Source organism: Heterocephalus glaber, unplaced genomic scaffold, assembly GCF_053883595.1.
Source record: "Heterocephalus glaber isolate CG9 unplaced genomic scaffold, H.glaber_assembly_v1.0 deba00001463, whole genome shotgun sequence".
Taxonomy (NCBI): domain Eukaryota; kingdom Metazoa; phylum Chordata; class Mammalia; order Rodentia; family Bathyergidae; genus Heterocephalus; species Heterocephalus glaber.
The window spans coordinates 17663826-17681708 of NW_028258310.1; the positions used below are offsets into that span (position 1 = coordinate 17663826).

General features: G+C 40.6%; 1 protein-coding gene across 5 annotated transcripts in view; it reads right to left on the reverse strand.

The window, feature by feature from the left end:
* The window catches only part of Arhgap26 (Rho GTPase activating protein 26), a 466045-nt gene that overhangs the window by 447451 nt on the left and 711 nt on the right, over window positions 1–17883 (reverse strand). The window lies entirely within an intron of this gene.

Sequence of the window (17883 nt, forward strand, 5' to 3'; positions counted from 1 at the left end):
CTTGGAGCCATGCCTTAAAAAGCCTCAGGAAGGGGCTGCCTAAGGCTGGGGGAATGGAAATGATGGGAAATAATAGGTAAAGGGTATGGGAATTTGTTGGGAAATGATGGAAATGTTCTAAAATTAACTATGGAGATAGCTGCAAAATTCTGTGAATATACTAAGCAGCCACTGAATTGTATGCTGTAAATGGGTGAATCATGTGATATCTGAATTATACCTCAATAAAGCTATTTTTTAAATCCTAAAGAAGGATCTCCAAGGTCTCTGCCCACAGTTGCTGCCCCCACATCGTCCCATGTGGGGAGCTCAATAATATGCCCCGTTGAGATGACACATTGAGATGAGTCACCCTTCTCCTGCCTGACATTTGACAAGTTTCTCACGTGAGATAACCATCAAAAAACACTTCAATTGTCTTACTTAAAGAGACTCAGTTTTGAGAGCTGAAAACAGACCCCAACATTCAAATCTTAGACTTGTGAAAACAGGCAAATCTTGTTATCTTCATCTGGTAATCTTCTTCGTGCATGAATTCAGCGCTACTTCAAGCACAAAAGTCCTAAGCCCTGTAGTGCTGTGACAGTATGAAGTTACGCTGGCCAAAAGAGGTGGAGGAGTTGAGAAACAGGCCAATATCATATCCCAAAAGACACTAAGGCCAAAAGCTATCAGTTCCACTCCAATTTGCTATGCAATGGAGCAGAGCTATCCTGCTGGGGAACTTAATACAAGCATGCTGACTACATAAAGAGGAAACAGTAGTTCTTTCCAGAGAGAACCGTGGTACTGCTCTAAACGGAGCTCGCAACATGGTAGCTTGCTGACCTTGCACACTAAGCTCAAGCAGCTCTGGTCAGAGGGCAAGCAGATAGTAGCAAGGTCTGGCCAGCAAACAGATGCAACGAGAGCAGCAGCCACCGAGGTCTGGAGATGTTGACCATCCCTCAACGGTACCTGCCCTGGCCTCCAACTCCTACAAAGCCATACTGTTCTCAGTGAGAAGTGCACAGCTGATGAGCTGCTGGATATACTGCCCAGGGTAAGACTTCTATCAAACAGCTCTAGGCACTACTCACAGCTCTACACACTATTCTTTGGAAGAGCAGCCCACAGAACTTCCTAAGCAGGAAAGGGCAGGGCAAAAGCGGCACTGGTCTCTCTGAGGTGACATCCGCAATGGCTATGGTCTGCTCAGTCACCCAGCCCTCCCTAGTGGGCTGAGAACAAATGAGATCAGATCACAGATAGGCACTAAAGGAACTAAGACTGCCAGAAATGAGTGTCCTGAAGGTGCCACCATGACAGAAGGAGCAAATCAGCTCTTTCTGGGTTTGGAGCACCTCACACTCCATCAGCCACTGTCTCCCCAGACACTGACTTCCCCTAGCTGTGCAAAGGCTAATCCAGCTTACTATGCTTCCTGAATGTTTTTCAAGAAAAAAAAAATCTGCAACATAATTATAGCCTCTGACCCCAAATGACTTTAACCCTAATAAGAGCACCCAAGACTCACTGTGGGAAAACTGCCCTGGGATTGTCCAACAGCATGGAGTTTCCTTTCAGGAGATTCCCTAACCCCCAGCCCCAGTGCGACAGAAGGGTCCTGGCTCACAAGTCAAGTTCATGGAACAACTTGGTCCCGGGCATTGAAGCCACACCAACCACCCAGAAACTTTTTCACTTCTGAAATGCACCCTAAACACTCCTTGACCTGCAGTAATGCAGACACCTTCCAGGCAGCTGAGATGTCCCCACAAGTTAGGCTAGGCTGCTTGGCTGTGACCTGAGGGTGGACAAAGGATTTGAGAACCAGGTTTGTATGAATCCCTTTTGGCCTATTCAGATTTAATGTGTGGCCTGAGGACCCTTTCCATGCAAATCATCTTGGGTGGGTGCAGATAAGAGATGCAAATTTCCAGGCCTGTCCCAGAGTTTACACATCAGAATCTCCTTGAATAGAGGATCTACAGTTAGGAAGATTCTTACACAAAGAATCACATATTTACATACAAGTGATTTTTAAAACCACTTCAAGAAAAACTGATTAGTGTTACTCTGAAGCAATCATGGTGGTTACAACTCAAGATGGCTGCAGTCATGTCAAGCTAAATCCACACAATCACGGCCTAATAACAAGGACAATCTGGTAATGACAATAATGGCAGGTTCCAATTATAGGGTACTTACCATGTGCCTGCTTACACTGCTAAGCACACCTACAATTCTCAACTATTCCTCATAATGATATTATTAGGTAGATATTAATTATCCACCTTGTACTTAGGCTGCTTTCTTCACTTTCACCTCCTAAAATCAAATCCAAAGTTCTCTGGGAAAGTCCTAACCCAAGTTGGTCAGGACCAAACTAGTCATCAGTTCAAATTCTCTCCAATCCTCTTGTACCCATCCGCTACATGTGGATATTCCCCATGGTTTCCGTTCCATTCTCTTCTCTCACTCTATGTCAGTGTTTCAACATCTTTGCTGCCCACTAGACTCACCTGAGGAGTTTTTTTCTTTTTTTTTAAATTCCCTATGCCCACAATGCAACCCAAACAAATTACTTCAGCATCCCCAAGGCTGATTTTCTGGGGCACACACCAGGCTCCCTATGGTGTGATTCTATATGGTTGATTCCCTATGAGTTCATTCATTTCGGGTCTCAAATACTACATGAGGAGACCCAAACTATACCCATAGGCCCCATCTCTCTCCGGAGCTCCAGATCTGGGCCTGTCTCCACCTGCACGCCCCATCAGAACAAATCAGCAGGATCAAACCTTACTTAACTCCCCCATCACACACCATGAGACTTCTCCCATGGTGTCCAGGTCAGCCAGCCTCTCCAGACCTAACAGAGAAACTCTGAAGATACCCCGAACTCTCCCCTCTCCTCTTTCCCATGACCCCCAATCCACCAAATGCTACTGACTATACATTCTCCTCTTCATTCACACCAGCACATCTCTGAAGAACATCATGGCACCTTGCATTCTACTCTACAATTTATTAGTGTCTGCTTGAATATTCAAACAGTGATTCCACTGAGTAGACTTTCTTTCCTGAGCACCTGCCCAGGACACTTGTACCCTAGTCTGTGAAACACACCTTATCCTTCCCCCAGTACCATAGGCAGATGGTGTCCACTCTAAAATATGTCCACCTGGGGACAGCGTTAAGCAGAGCAAAAATCTCACTTCACTGGTGAAATGTGGGATTATTTTAAGTAATATACAGGCATTTCTCATTTAGGACCTGCCTATTTCATGAGTGTTCGGACTTACAACCCGCCACTGGGACTTATGACCCATCTTTTTTTGTACAGTCCTGTACACTTTGCTTATACACCCTCACTTCTCTTTTAAAATAAACTTTTAATTAGTAGATTTCTTTTCAAAGCAAATAAACAGAGGTAAAGGTGAGGCAAAAATAACAGTGGTGATCTACCAATGACTCATCATAAGGAACCTCCTGTGCTTGATAATCGTCACCTGCCTTTCCTAAAGGCCTCTGCTCCCTCTTCAATACCCTGCCAAGCTGCCAGCAACCATCCTGTTATACTGTGCACTACCTGTGTTCCCCCTGCCTCCTCTTGAGAGAGTGAACACCCAGAAAATGAGGCTGGGCCTGCTGCATCCCAAAAACCTACCAAAGGAGCCTTCTACACCTACAGGAGCTGTCACAGCCCCTAGAATATAGACTGCAGGGGACATGTAGCATAATCTGTCCTCCATCAGGAGGAAGTGCTAAGTATAGAGCGATGTCAGATGAAACACCCCCTTTCCCACCAGTCCCCAGGAATTCTAGAGCCCACAGATAAGAGATGCATGGGCAGAGAGATCACCCTCCTTTAACACCTGCCAAGCCTCCTGAAAAATGCAAGCACTGTACAAAGATAAAAACGTAACAAGACCATCACGAGGAATACAAACAAGTTCTCTAGGGTCCTATATTCAGGTGATTCCTAGATACAGCCAAGTTCCATTTTAGGCAATGATTTTGGTGGTGGTTTTTAATCCCAGAATTAGCAATATATATAAACTGGGAAAAGGAAATGGAGAAAATTCTAAGTATGTGATATTTCAAAGAATTCTCTGTACTAAATTCTAACAGTGAAAATCATGATTTATAATATTCCATTCACTCACAACTTTTAGAAACACGCCTATGAAATATTTATCAAAATGAAAAATATACATATTGATAGGTCTCCCACCACCTCAGCAGCTATTATGTATAGTAGCTGCCCTCTTCCTATCATGCCTTGCCCCTTCCCCTGTGTGACGTCATGCCAAGATGGTTGCTCCCACCAAAGAATAAACCCCTCTTCCCAGCATGCCCCTGTTCCCGCCTAGAGAATAACCTAATACTCGCTCACCTCCTACCACCTAGTGACATCACCGGCTCCTCCATTCCCTAGTCACTACCTCACTCAACCCCACCTCAGCCCCTACAAACCCCACCCCAGTCTCTATAAAAGACTCCCTGACCCAGCCATATTGCTTGTCTCTCCTTTGTTGAGAGACAGCCCGGCAGATCTATTCCCCTAATAATGGCTTGTTGTGGCCTGGTCTGGTCTTGGTTTTCGGCCCTTTTACCTGACACATATACTACCTTTTAGCTGAACAGTTCCATTTCTTTATTTTTTTTTTTTACCTTGTGATAACAGATGAATTTTAATTCTAGTACCTGAAACTATACAAGGTCGACATTATAAACTTCATGGTACTGTTGTATACATTCAGTAAAGTGACAACTATGTGATAGTGATACTACTAAGTATCTCATCATCAGAAAAAAACTTTTGAACTGTTTCAACACAATCCACAGAATTAAAGACAAAATCAGAAACCTCCCACTATTATACTGAATTGCCAATCAAAAGTTTTACATGTAACACAATATACTGGTCAATACCTAGCGAGGATACAGGAAGTGATGTCAGAGGCTCCTGCTGCTCTCTACTGGGAATGTTTCTCAATTAGGACTGTGACTGCTCGAAGGCGGATACAACCAGGACCAGACCAGCAAGTTAAATTTCTACCAGAGTTTCTATACTCTCCACTTTTTTTTTCTTTGTCAGTTAAAAGTGAACAGTGAGAATTAAATACTTATCTTTACATATACACAGGATATACTATCAGTTCGATTTCTAAGAATCTACCCTTCAGATCTACCCATTTATGTGTCCCATACCAGAAATCCCAGGATGTTCCCAGCACCAATGCTTATAGAGTAAAAGGTTGGAAATAATCTAAATGTCTATCACATGGGAGGTAGTTAAATAAACTGTGTTATATCCATACAAAGGAATACAACGTAATGGTAACCAGGAGTTAGCTTTGTATATACTAATGTAGAATATCAAAAATTGAGGGGCCAGGGATTTAGCTCAGTGATGCCGCCTGCCTTGCAAGTGTAAGGTTCTGAGTTCGATCCCAGGTACCAAAAAAAAAAAGATTACAAAATGTAAAACAATATGTATGGCAACCTTCCAAATTTATATATACATATATATCAACATGTAAACATATACATATATTGTTTGACATGCCTAAATTACAACTGAACAATATCCAAGAAACTGATAAAATGCTGCCTCCAGTAGAACTGGAGATGAGACAGGAAGAATTACAGGGATACATTCCTTTTTGTCTCTTTTGCATCATGTACCACTTATAGGTATCACCTATTTAGATCAGCTTTCAAAAGAGAAAAACAGATATAAATCAAATTAAATGTTTCAATTTTATTTGTTCAACTGATACTCATTGTTCATACCTGCCTTGAAGTGTCATGAGATATGTAGTCAGAAATTCGTTACAGTTCTCGTTCCATCTACTTGATAGTGTCTTTGGCACAGAAACAGCCCAAGTTCAATACAGCACATGAAAATCTATCTAAAGTCTCACAGGAGAAGCCAGGTCATATTTTCTGAGGGTTCCAATTAGCTGGAGTAAACTTAGAAGTAGATCTGACAGCAGGATCAGATGAGCTTTGAAAGCTACCTATGATGTCTTTACAAGCCATACAAAGCAGCATTTACTTTGGCTTTTCCTGTGTGGTAGCACCCAGAGTCAAAGTGTAGCTACTGGCTTGGCACAGCGAAGTCAGCAAGTTAACAAGGCTTGGTCTAGAATTCCCAAACCCCAAACCTTTGTCCATGGGCAAAGAAAACACACACACACACACACACACACACACACTACCCAACCCCAGGAATCTCCTCTTTCTAAATATAGAAAGAAACTACATGGTCTCCAAGCTCATCCTCTGCAGCATTCTGTGCCTTCCAATGAAGGTGAAATGAGCCAGATATAAACATGCCGTGACAGCTTCTGGCCCACACTGCCAAGCTGTTTTCCTTACTACTTCCTCTCTTCCTCCACTCTGGGTTTCTACAAAAATGTGTAAACCCCACTGACTCTCATTTGTAAAAACTCCTCTAGCCACTAATATTGTTTTTCTCACCCTAACAAACATGATTTCCTGCTAAGTCCCTATAATTTGAGTTTGGAACAGACTATTAAATATGGACAGAGAACTGTCCACTTTCCATTTTACTTGTAAGAACCTGCAGCTCAGAAAGGATATTAGTTAGGGTCATGACTAAGAGGGACACATTTAATTAACTCTAATCTCTCTCTCACTCACTCTCGCTCTCACTCTATCTCCTTCCCTCTCTCCACCTTGGTTCTTTTAGAATCAGTATCAGTGCTTTAATGAGGGGCCTGTCCAGGATGCTTCCAATTTGAGCTAAAAGGTTAAGCTTTGGAAACATAATCTTAACACATTCAAAGAAGCACCAGTAGAAAGTTGCTATATGGATATAAAAGCCCTAAACAAAAGATGTCAAAGAGATTGTAGAAACTGGAGTCAGCAACAGTTCCACATGAGAGAATCTATCCCATGGAAGTTTTGGGACCCACATATAAAGGCAGGTGTGCAAATGATCACTACAACACTTTCTCTGCATAACTCTGTAACGACAATTGAAAAACTAAGATAACCCAGCAATCCTCCAGTAGCAGCCTGGGTAAATAAACCATAGTACACCCATACAACAGAATCCTCTGAAGTGATCAAAAAGAATGCAGTATGTACATAGAAGAATTCTAAGACACAGTATTAACTGGAAAAGTAAAACAGAATAATTCATATAGTATAATCCCATTTATGAAAATAAATTTATAGAAAAAGAGAAAGGGAAAAAAGCATAACAAAATGGTTAATTAGGGAAAGGGAGTTCTGGGGCTGGTTGTGTAGCTCAGTGACACAGCACTTGCTAGCATCTGTGGGGGCCCTGAATTCACCCCCAGCACAAGAAGGAAGGGAGGGAGGGAAGGAGGAAAGGAAGGAGGGAAGAAAGGAGGAATAAAGGTGGTTTACTTTCCATATTTATCTTTCTGTACTCTGATTCTTTCATGAGAATATATTCATGAACTGTGTCATTTTGTCTTTGCACTATAAGATTAAGTCATTCATTTATACAGTTAATTTTATCCCCAAACCTTCCTAACCGTCAGTCACATAATTGCCAAAGACATTTGAATCTTTTGGGGGGGGGGGGGGTGGAGTGGTTTGGTTTTTTGAGATAGAGTCTCACTATGTAGCCCAGGGTAGCCTCGAACTTAAAGTGACCCTCCTCCCTCAGCCTCCTGAGTGCATGTGGCACCATGCCTAGCAAATTAATCTTGACTTTTCTCCCACAGTTTACACCCAATTAATCATGAGGGGCTCTACCTCCAAAACCACCCAGCATCTGACCACCACCTCTGATGTCACCACCCTGTTCCAAAGTGCCACTGTTTCTGACCTGTTTATTGTTAACAGCCTCCTAACTGGTCTCCTTGCCACCATCCTTGCCCCACTACAACTAATTGTCCAATTCACTGCCTGGATGATCTTTCCAGAAGACAAGATGGATCACATTATAATCTCCCAAGACTGTCCATCACACTTAGAAAGAATCCCAAAGTCCTTTCTGGAACTCCAGTCCCCATGACCTGGCCCCTGGACTCTCTCCTTGTCCATTTGCCATCACTCTGCTTCAGCCTCAACTGGCCTCACTGCTGGCCCACAAACATCCCCAGAAGCCCTTACTCCAGTCTCAGGCTTTGGAGAACATGGTTAGGGCATGGCAGGGGCAGCACACTGGTGAATGAAAGCATTCTTTGGTGGCAAAAAGTACACATAAATTGAAATATATTGTGTTATAATCTTAAAAATTAAAACTAAGGTCAATTAGAAATTTAAATAGAGAAAACTCACTCTGATTGTTAGCTTCATATTGGCAACCCACCCTTGGCTAATTTTAAGAAATGGAATGGCCTTGACAGGGTAACAAAAACCCCTGCAAAAGTTGCTTCCTCCAATAGCTCAGTGGTCATAATGTTCTCTGATGGGTTCTCATTTTGTCAATTCAGGGGTTTTGGATCAGAAGCTTACACTGGCCAGAATCGGGAAGCCCCCCACCTGTAGAATCTGCCCAGAGGGATGCAGACTAGCTAATCAGAATAGAAACCTCAACCATAGCCTCCTAAGAACCCCTTTCCTAAGTCCTGAGATCCTAAAACTGATCAGTCAAATACATCTGGGGCTACAGCAAATGAAAAAAAAAGTCCTCGAAAAGGACAAATAAAGAAAATATACTAAGTTCTGTTCATTTGATCCTCAAAAGTTCAAAAGTTTGGGGGCCGGGGATTTAGCTCAGTGGTTCCGCCGCCTGCCCCCCAAGCAGAAGGTCCCAAGTTTGATCCTTGGAACCAAAAAACAAAAAAGTTTATAAGTTTTATGGCACAAAGTAAAAGGACATACATATTTGAATATATATTTCAGCAAAGAAGTTGTACCAATGGCCAATAAATGTCTTGATAAGATGTTCAACATCATTAGTCATCAGAGAAACGCAAATTAAAACCACAATGTAGTTGAAAAACTATTCTATATGATACTGTAATGATGGGTTTAGATACAGTAGTGGATATATCAAAAAGAAAAATAATAACAAATGTTGGGAAAGATGTGGAGCAATTGGAACCCTCAGACACTGCCTGCTAGCGGGTATGTAAAATGGTGCTTCTGCTGTAGGAAACAGCCTGAAAGGTTTCTAAAGGTTAAACATATTAACCTAATTTTAAATAAAGATTAAACATAAATTTTCCACATAACTTAGGAACTCTACTTTTAGATAAGAAATGAAGTTAGAAGTAAAAATATAAACCCACACAAAGACATGTATGTAAATGTTCGTAACAGTATTACTCATAAGAGACAAAAACTAAAAACAACGCAAACATCCATCAGCTGGTGAATGGATAAACAACTTATGGTTTGCAAAATGAAATACTCCTCAGTAATATGAAGGAACAAACTACTGTCCCATACCACAAACCTAAATCTCAAAACCACCATGCTGAGGGAAAGAAGCCAGGTGCAACAACGGCCATTCCATATGATTCCAGTTAGCTTAAATTTTTGGAAAAGACAAATCTATACAGTCAGAAAAAAGTGGATCAGTGGTTGTCTGAGGCTTGAAGTGAGAATACAGGGTGGAAGATTTGGGGGTGACAGAAATGTTCATCAACCGAATTGGGGTGAGGGTTGCATAACTAACTACAAAACATTGAATTATAGATTTAAAACAGGTGAATTCTATGGTATGTGAACTAGAGTCAGTAAAGAACTTTTTAAAAACTACTGGGCCAAAATATGTTGACTTGAAACAAATAGCTGCCTTGAAAGGAATGAATATAAATAAACTTCATGTTCTTCTGAGACACTTATGATAAATTGATAATGTCAATTCCAAGGACTACTGATCATTCTGAGAAAAAAAAAAAGAAATGAAAAGGCAAAATTTATATTTATTATATTAAGTCAAATAAGCCAGATACAAATAATAAATATTGTATGACTCTACTTAAATGATATGCCTTGAACAGACAAATTCATAGAGACAACACAGAATAGAGATTACCAGGACATGGGGAAGACAGGGATGGAAAGTTACTGTTTCATAGGAAAAGTTTCAGTTTGGAATGACGAGAAGTTCTGGGAAAAGGTATTAGTGATAGCTACACAACATTGTGAATGTGCTTAAAGCCACTGAAGGATATATTTAAAAGTGGCTAAAGCAGTAACTTTTGGGTTATACATATTTTACTCTAATGATTTTTTAAAACTCATGAATAAAAAAACAAATGGCCAAATTAAAAAATGAGCAAACAATTCAAACAAACATCACACCAAAGAAGATATACAGATAGAAAATAAGCATATGAGAAGATGTCCAATAATATTTGTCATCAGGAAATTGCAAATTTTTAAAACAGTGAGATACTACTACACACCTATTAGAATGCCCAAAATCTAAAACAGTGACAACACCCAGTGGGAGCAGCAGGAATTTCATTCTTTGCTGGAGGGAATGCAAAGCCACTTTGGAAAACAGTTTGGCATTTTCTTATAAAAGTAAACTTACTCCTAGCATACAATCCAACAGTCATACTCTGGATTTAACCGAATGAGCTGAAAACTTATGTCCACCTATAAACTTACGCACAAATCCTTACAATCTGCTTTATTTGTAATTGCCAAAACATGAAAGCAACCAAGCTGTCCTTCAATAGATGAACAGATAAACAAATTACAGTAGAAGAATAAAAAGAAATGAGTTAACAAGACATGGTAGGAATCTTAAGTATCCATTGCTAAGTGAAAAAAAGCCAATGTGAAAAGCTGCAAACTGTTTAGATTCCAACTATGAGACATTCTGGAAAGCTAAAACTAGAGACATTAAAAGATCAGTGGTGGGCTGGGGATTTAGCTCAGTGGTGCTGCACCTGCCTCAAAAGTGCAAGGTCCTGAGTTCAATTCCCAGCACCAAAAAAAAAAGCTCAGTGGCTGCTTGAAGTTGAGAAAAGGGAAGGAAACAGGCCAAACACAGGATTTTTAGGACAGAAAAGCTATTCTATATGATACTGTAGTGGTGAGTACATGTCATTATCATTTGTCAAAATCCACAGAAGGTGCAACACTGACAGTGAACCTAATGTATAGGCTTTCACTAGTAATATAGCAGGAGGCTGAGAGAGTAGCTCAGTGGCAAAGCATGCATGAGGCCCTGGATTCAGTCCCCAGCAGCAACTGCAAAAAATATACCAAGATTATGAAAGATGATAAAAAAAATAGAAAGAAACTAGAAGGAATAGGAATGAAGGGCTACTTGGGAACTATAGACCCTTCACTCAATTTTTCTGTAAACCTAAAACTTCTCTAAAAAATAAAATATATTAATTATGTAAAATGGGGAGAAGGGCTCTAACCCACAGTCACTGGGTTGAACATTACAAATTGGATGCAATTTATTCAATCCAACCAAAAACAGAAAAAAAGTTGAGGGATTTTTTTTTAAGCCAATATTATGTAAGTATAAATGTTGTTTAGGTTTAATTTGCTGTTGTTTACATTTGTATGAGTAATACTCCAAATGTCAGTATTGCAAATTAGCACCATCTACAAATAATTAAGAAAAGTCTTCCCTTTTATTCACAAGGTGCGAAAGCAAACCAAAGGAACCAGGAGAAACTTGCTGCTACCTAACTGTATATGTATTTGTCCCATCAGGATTTTGTGAGTAATATAATTACTTGTAAACAAAGCAAGAGCTGGCATTGAACATCTTAGAGAGTTTATGCCCTTCAGGAAGGGCTCATTTCACTGCTACAAAAAAAGCCTATACTAAATCCTAAAGTCCAAAAAAGGCCAGGGATTTAGCTCAGTGGTTCCAGAGTCGGCCTCGCAAGTGCAAGGTCCTGAGTTCAATTCCTGGTACCAAAAAAAAAAATCCAAAAAAGTGACACGCTTTAAAGTATACAACACTTAATACTGACTTTTTTAAATCTTGTTTTAATGAGCAAAGAAGATGAATCATTTACCTTACTGAAGCACACCAGAAACAAGTTTTTGGTCTCCCCTTTCAATGTTCTATTACCCAGATAAAAGAGAATCATTGATAATCACTCAGTGCTACCTCAAAAGGAAAGTGTTGGTTTACAAATCCAAGACATAATCATTGCCCTCATCTGTTCTTCCAGCCTACAAGATTCTTTCAGCCTATGAATGTGAAAAAAAATACAAAACTTCGGCACACAATACAAAATGTTAGCTAGTCTTTGCTACCAGGGCTCACGGTCTGAAAAACACTAGGGCAATATACTCACTTAACCCAGAACTACACCATGTTTCTCCTTTCTAGAATCTAAATCTATGAAAACACTCCATCTGCACCATCTTCAGTATCTTTGCTGAAGGCACTGCAAGGCAATGTTAAGTGGAGACCCTGCAATCTACTGCCAAGTACAAACTCTGATCACACAACTTCCTAGCTGTGTGACATGATACAAGTTACCTCAACTATAAAATGCAGAAAAAGAGTAGTGTAATCAGTCCTCCATATGTGCATATCTATATCCTGGGATTCAACCAACTAGGATGGAAAATATTTTTTTTAATGCATCTGTATTGAACATGCTTAGACATTTTTTCCTTATCATTATTCCCTAAACAACACAGTATAACAATTACTTCACACCATTCATATTGTATTTGGTATTATAGGTATCCTAGAGATGATTTAAAGTATTCAGAAGGATAAATGTAAGTTACATGTAAATATTATGCATATATGTATATATGAGAGACTTATGAGCATATGATGTTTTTTGGTATCCAAAGGAGGTCCTACAACCAATGCCCCATGAATACGGAAGGTCAACTGTATTCATCTTACAGGGTCAACTGTATTCATCTTACAGGACGGTGCTACGGAATAGTAAGACAATGTGTGGCACTTATCATAGGACCTGGCACTTGGTAAACGCTCAATAAAAGAAAGCGTGCTGGTATTCTAAAAAGTGTTTCTGTTAAAATTAACTTGGGAGGGGGCAGGGATTTAGCTTTGTGGTTCTGCCACCTGCCTCACAAGTGCAAGGTCCTGAGTTCGATCTCCAGTACCAGAAAAAAAAAAATTAACTTGGGAATGTGATATAAGGCAAAAGACAAAGATATCAGAAGTACTAACTTTTGAAAATTCATTGAAAAAGGCACATATCCCCAAAAAGTTTCATGAGAAGTACGGGCTCAATTACAGAAACACAAATACATTCATTTCATTTAGTAATTTTTTTAAAAATGTCACCAAGCAGAATAGCAAGCACAAAGTATGCCTTTGTTTGGCATCACACACCTTGACCCAACTTGAGGAAAACTCAGAGGGAAAAGACTGAATTCTTAGCCTTGCTTTTGTTATTCCCTCTGCAGCCATCAAAGTATCATCAACAAAAATTAATCCATTCCCATCTCATGGGTTGAAAACACCAAAGGGCATCCAGGTTTCTCCAGGCCAGCAAACTTTTAGAGCTTTCAACAATAACAAACAGCCCACTGCAGCATATGTGCCATAGATTCACCACCACTGCCCTAGAACATGGATCCACCTTTGGGCCTCACCTCTACTTAAACCCCCTTAATGATAAAGAGAATAGTTTACTGAATCAAAGTTTCTCCACATGAAATTCCAATCAAGAACTCTGTGCCTCAAGTTGGTCAACAATATCCAAGAAAAAATTATTTAAACTGTATTTCTAATGTTTAGAACAGGCAAATCTACAAAGAAAATTCATCAGTGTTTAGGGTTGCATATTTGTATATGCAGAGGTTAGTAGGAAATAAAGAATAACTACTAATTGGAAGAGGATCTTTTTCAGGTGATAAAAATGTTCTAAGGTTATTTGCTGGTTGTACAACTCCATAAATGTACTATAAACCTTTGAACTGAATACTTCAAATGCGTGAGTAGGATGTTAATAAGTTATATCTCAATAAAGTTGATATCTGAATAATTGCATTGCCATACTCTCCACTCAGCTTAAACTATTTAGCACAAGCATACTCTATTTCAAAAAGCAGAAGTTAAATATAAATGGGTATGTGCCCAGCAAGTTGGTATATTCCCAAATTGAGTACTCAACTGTCGTGATGGGAAGACATAGTTCCTGAAAAGCCACATCATCCTTCAAAACCAAGAGTCTAATTCACTTTTATTTCTGTGAAACCACATTTAGTTTGTCACTGAGTTCGTGACATAATTAGACAGGAGGTCCAAATTATTTTGCAAGCTTTTTGTGCAAAGCAGAGAAAGGCACACAGTCTAGCCACTGAGGAGGGTAAGTTAATTTATCAAAAAGAATGAATATTTTTAGGAACACAAGAAAATAAGGCTTATTTATTTTGTTACGTTTTAACTTGTGGAGTTTTTTAGCATAATCACAACTTAATGCAAACACCAGGATTTTGCCCACCAGTGGCTAATATACACAAAACTATGTGAGTTACCAACAACTGGCACAAGGGAGGTATTAGCCTAACTTCTTGCACCTAAGGTAAAAACATGTCCTCTCTGCACTTAATGACTTTTGCTCTGAGAATCACCAATCTTGACAGCTTTGAATGCTGGAAGATGGTAACACCAGCTACCAATAATTGAGCAATGCCATGTTGCAGGCCCCAAGCTAAAAGCTTTTGATACATCCACTGCTTCCATTTCTCACTACCCTAGGAAGTCAGTGTAGCTATTCCCACTTTACAGAGGAGGAGCTCAGGCTTAGTAACATGCCCCAAATCAAGCAACAAATAAGTAATAGGGTCAAGATTTGACCTAAGAAATCCTAAAATTCTTCCATCCTCTATCACCTCTACAGAATAAAAGAAAAACAAAAGACTATTACAGAATCTTCTTGACTGAGACAACTATCAGGTCAGAAGAAAGGGTCCTAGGTGAATGAGTCCCCAGAAAGAGGCCAGGACAAGTCAGCACCAGAAACAACTGACTGCCAAGGCTCAATTCCATATCAAACAATAACTTTCTCCAAAGGCAAGATTTTTTTTAAACATGTGTCTCAGATTATTTTACTCTTTATCCTCTCTGTGTCCATGCCAAGAGTATATACTCAGAGAAAAAGTCCAAGGTGTTCATTTTTATGAAGTCCATCGCTCGCATCATATTCTGAAGGGAATTTGAATGCTAAATGTAGGAAAACCTGACTTAGGCTGATCTAGATGACAGTGCTGCTTTGGGGTTAAATGAAATATCCTTGGAATCTCACAATCTATGTTTAAATACCCTTAATTGCTATGTCACCTTGGATGGGTTACTGACCTCTCTGTCCCTCAGTTTCCTCATTCATAAAGCTGAAGTACTAGAACAATGACCTAGTTGAACTTTGCCTATCCCTGCAGGCCAGTTTCACTGTCTGATTCATACACAAAGGAAATCTAAATCCAAAGATCTGCAAATACTAGTTATAAATACAATCATAAAATAAAATCATAAAACCACTGTTACTTATGTAATTATGTATAATTATGTATTTATCCTTAAACTATACTGGAAAACCACTGCCTTTCCATTTACAGTAATGATAAAGATGATCTGAATAAAAATATCACAGAAGTACTAATATGGCAGTATAGTAGCAAGCACTCATCACAGAATGCCTGAAATCTAGGACAGTGATTGACCTCGCCTTCTTTATTGTAAGAATTTGCATGCCCTGCTAAAGTAGTAGTTAGTAGTAGTAGAGAAGTACTGTTAGTTGTAGAGCCAGATATAGAGAGACCAGAGCACCTAGTTTCCCATCACTCTTTCCCCTAAATTACAGGGCTGCTCCATTCCATTAGATAATTTAACTCCTGTACTCCATCACTACAATGCTTCCTAACTAAAGAATTCTTAGGGCTGCGGGTGTAGCTCTGTAGCAGAGCACTTGCCCAACATGTGCAAGGCCCTGAGTTCAATCCCCAGCACCACATAAATAAATACATACACACACACACACACACACACACACATAGAATTCTTGCCTTCCCCAAAATAACCATAGGCAAATTGCCAGTCACCCAAATGAACCCATCTCAGATTCAATGCTAAGATGCAATTCCAAATTCTAGCATGCTTGGTCCAAAGGATTCCATCCTGAGCAAGGAGGATGCAGCAGGATCAAGAGCTCTGCAATGGCAGGAACTTCATTTCTGGCTCAGACCAGGTGGATGCAAAAGCTCTAACTCAGCTGCTAAAGATATGTGCCTCTGGGCTAATCCTTCCATCAAAGCTTCCCTTGGTTTTCCATTTGCAAAATAAATAAAAGTGCATGAGATAATTCATTGGTGAAGCAGTGCCTGACATAGAATACACATCTCTGTACCACACGGGTAGCAGAATATCACTGCTACATTTTCAGTGTCCAGTGCAGTACCCAGTACACAGCCAGCTTTCAACACGTTTGCTGAGTGAAGCAGAGGACTAATTAAAGCTGGCCTGAGGCTCAATCGAAATGCCTGAACTCAACTCATTAATGGGTCCCTAGTGCTACTTCAAACCAAGGTTGTGTGTCTGGGCCTCGGATTTAGCTCAGTGGTTCCGCCGCCTGCCTCAAAGTGTGAGGTCCCGAGTTTGATCCCAGGTACCATAAAAAAAAAAAAAAAAAAAAAAAACAAGGTTGTGTGTTTCCTAGATCAAGGATGATCCTCACCATTGACAGAGAAGACTCTGTTCCTATGCTTCACAGCCTCCTACAGGGTCCCTAGTCTCCTTCAGAGATCCTGTCCCTGGAAAGCCTCCTCATATCACAGTCCCGCAGTTCATATTCCACCCCCAAAAGACTGGCACTTGCTGCTGTGGAATTCTGTTGTCTCTTGCTTCATTTTTAGAAGAAACAGTTTCAAAAAATGGCACCTCAGGCAGTTGGCTTCTATAAAGTCTCCCATAGAGAGGCCTGGGACAACTCTCCCAGCTAGGATCCTACTCTGCAAAGGCAACCTTTCTAAACTGAAAAATATCACCTATTAGGAAATCTAGCATAGAGACAAGAAAAGGGTCAAAGACAATTTCATCAGATGGAATTAACTACTTTTAAATCGGTAGACTGAAAAGGCTCCGAAATACATTCTCACAAGGCAAAGTGTTCATCCCTAGAGCACTTTAATTGGCCAGAAGGAGAAATCCTTGGCTCTGCAAAACCTCAAGCAGAATACAAATTTCATTTCTTCCCTTCTACCAAGAGGGAAGAAATGGGTTTTTTTAAAAAGCCAAGAGGCCGGGGATTTAGCTCAGCGGTTCAACTGCCTTCCTCACCAGCGCAAGGTCCTGAGTTCGATCCCTGGTACAAAAAAAAACAGGCCAAGAACCTTTAAGATGAATTTAAGCTTCTCCTTTCTGAGGTACTGAAGACATTTCTCCTCAGACCTTTGAGGTTTCAAGGATAATAGGAGAGGTAAAACGTACAGCGACAAAGCAGAAAAGGGAGAGAGATGGGATATGTTCGTTCTATTTTTAAATGCTCGCCCACAGTTTAGAGTAAAGGAACACTCTGATTCTGTACTCCCACCCTTATCACCTTCTGCTAAACACAAGAATCGGAACCTGCACACGTACACGGCACTGGTTCTAGATCTGGGGGTTACTGGCTGCCAATACTCCAAGGAATTGGAAGCTAACCAACCATTCCACCCAGAAAATCCAGAGGCCCTCAGTATGCTGGAGGTGCCTACGGAAAGCGAAGCAGTCACCCCTGGCCTTTCCCCAGGGGGAGGCAGCGACCCCCTAGCACTCTTCATTCCCACGGCTGGGCACCCAAGGTTGAGCTTCTCTTCCCCTAAGGCAGCCAGAATCGTGGACGCGATGGGCTTCCCAGAGGGCTGCGGTAGTCTGGGGGCAATGGTCCCATTCCCGGGACACCTGTGTGCCGTGCGCACCCACCTGCCCCCCAAAGCACCACCCGCGCCCCGTCCCCTCCCGGCTATCCCGGGACGCAAACAGCT